The sequence below is a fragment of the Nicotiana tabacum genome, chromosome 8 (genome assembly GCF_000715075.1).
Source record: "Nicotiana tabacum cultivar K326 chromosome 8, ASM71507v2, whole genome shotgun sequence".
Taxonomy (NCBI): Eukaryota; Viridiplantae; Streptophyta; class Magnoliopsida; order Solanales; family Solanaceae; genus Nicotiana; species Nicotiana tabacum.
This window is the reverse complement of record NC_134087.1, coordinates 26,633,730-26,636,258: the sequence shown is the minus strand read 5'-3', so window position 1 is coordinate 26,636,258 and position 2,529 is coordinate 26,633,730. Positions and strand designations below refer to the sequence as shown.

The 2,529-nt window shown below is 37.7% G+C and overlaps 1 long non-coding RNA gene across 1 annotated transcript; it reads left to right on the top strand.

The window, feature by feature from the left end:
• The first annotated feature begins 613 nt into the window (after positions 1 to 613).
• LOC142163548 (uncharacterized) lies at positions 614 to 2,319 on the top strand. Its single transcript, XR_012694496.1, has 2 exons — positions 614 to 668; positions 1,678 to 2,319. It is a non-coding gene; the product is annotated as an uncharacterized LOC142163548 (long non-coding RNA).
• Positions 2,320 to 2,529: the final 210 nt, after the last annotated feature.

Genomic DNA, 2,529 nt, shown 5'->3' with positions numbered 1-2,529 from the left:
ATTAATCCAATTATGTTAGCCCAAAATATTTATTTGGACTAATATATATAAAATATAATCCAAATTATTTTATTGAATTTGAAATCAATAAATTTTATATGCCTACAAATGCCCATTACTTCAAGACTTGGTGAGGTGCAGACTTGTCAAAACCGAAAACGGGTAATAAAATATCCGCTGTCTATCAAATTTGGCTTAGGCCAGTTTAGAGCTTAAAGATTGTCCATGCGATTTTGTTACGTATACACCCGGTCAATTATTCGAACAGTATAATGACCATTTAATTTAAATAGGGATAAGACAACAATTGAAAATTGTGATTTCAATATGAAACCAGAATTGTCGCCTGACATCTATGTTTCCTTTTGGAAAAGGAAGTCTTTCCACATTGTCATGATTAGACACAATTTCATATTAGCTTTGCAATTCCTACCACAATTTGAGTCCATCTTGGATTCATTTTGCCGCCGTAATTAGACGAGTTCCATACGGAAAAGAATTGTAGTAACCGCCTCATACACTCAATCCCACATCGGCAATTCACATGTTTTAGCAGTCCCTTTGAGATCTATATAAACCCCTGCATCGTATTTGTTTAGTATCATTTTGCAATATTTGCAAAGCCATATTGAGCCTAGTTTTGCGGACTTGAAAGTATTGATGCGAAGGTAATTTTTTTTTTTTTGTGCTTTTCTTCTTTTGCCATTTTTTTGTAGGTCAAGCGAGAAAGATATGTTCTTGTTCAACAAGATAATCCATGCATGAAGAAGACGATCTTGAGGTATGAGGGGATGAGTACTCATCCTTACCCGACTATCGAAGAGATTACTCTCAATGTGGCTCGACTATCGGAGAGATTACTCTCAAAACGGCCCGACTATAGGAGAGATTACTCTCAATGTGGCCCGACTATCGGAGAGATTACTCTCAAAACGACCCGACTTTCGGCAAGGCCAACTTAAGGTGCAAAGGGACTCATATGTCCACCTTAAGATTGGAATGTTATAGTTCCTTTTAAGGACAAACCCGCGAAGAGGCCAACTTAAGATGCAAAGGGACTTATATGTCCACCTTAAGATTGGAAGAGTTATATGTCCATAGAATATGGCTTGATCATCAGAGAGATTACTCTCAAAATGGCCCGACTATCGGAGAGATTACTCTCAATGTGGCTTGACTATCGGAGAGATTACTCTCAAAATGGCCCAACTTTTCGGCAAGGCCAACTTAAGGTGAAAATGGACTTATATGTCCACCTTAAGATTGGAAAGTTATAGTTCTTTTTAAGGACAAACCCGCGAAGAGGCCAACTTAAGGTGCAAAAGGACTTATATGTCCACCTTAATATTGGAAGACTTATATGTCCACAAAATGTGGCTTAACTATCGGAGAGATCACTCTCAAAACGGCTCGACTATCGGAGAGATTACTCTCAATGTGGCCTGACTATCGGAGAGATTACTTTCAAAACGGCCCAACTATCGGAGAGATTACTCTCAATGTGGCCTGACTATCGGAGAGATTACTCTCAAAACGACCCGACTTTCGGCAATGCTAACTTAAGGTGCAAAGGGACTCATATGTCCACTTTAAGATTGGAAAGTTATATAGCTTCAACTTGAAGACGACCTCAACTTGAACACTTGGAAAACTTTGAAGATTTGGCGGACTTTGCAGACTTCAACTCGAAGATTTGGAGGGCTTAAACAATTCAACTTTAAGACCGACGAATTTGAAGACTGAAACTTGAAGACCGACGAACTTGAAGACTTCAACTTTGGAATTGAAGAGCCTAAATATTTCAGCTTGAAGATCGGCGAATTTGAAGACTTCAACTTGAAGACCGACGGACTTGAAGACTTCAACTTTGAGACTTGGAGGGCCTAAATATTTCAACTTGAAAATCGGCGAATTTGAAGACTTCAACTTGAAGACCGACAGACTTGAAGACTTCAACTTTGAGACTTGGATGGCCTAAATATTTCAACTTGAAGATCAGCGGATTTGAAGACTTCAACTTGAAGACCGACGGGGTTGAAGATTTCAACTTGGGGACTTCAACTTGAATACACTTGAAGACTTCAACTTGGAGACTTCGAGGGCTTAAATATTTCAGCTTTTCTTTTGCTTTACATTGTTCGACTTTTATCTTAGTCGCATAATTTTCAGCTTTATGTTCTTGTAACAAATGATTCATATCTTGTCGTGGGAGAGTCCAAATAGTTAACCGTTTGATGACTTCAATATCTAAAATATATCCAATACTCAGAATCAAAAAACCTTCAGAATCGCGCCGGATAATATTTTGAAACCAACTTTCGATTTCACCATGTTGAAAATTTCAGATTTGTGCAGTCTCACCAAAATATTCATATCTCGGTATAGAAATATCGAAATTGCAAACCGTTTAATTTCAAGAAAACTAGACTTCAAGACATAGAACATATCCAAAATTCTCAATCAACCAACTTCAGAATCGTCCTAGATAATATTTTGAAATCAACTTTATATTGCACCATGCTATCAATT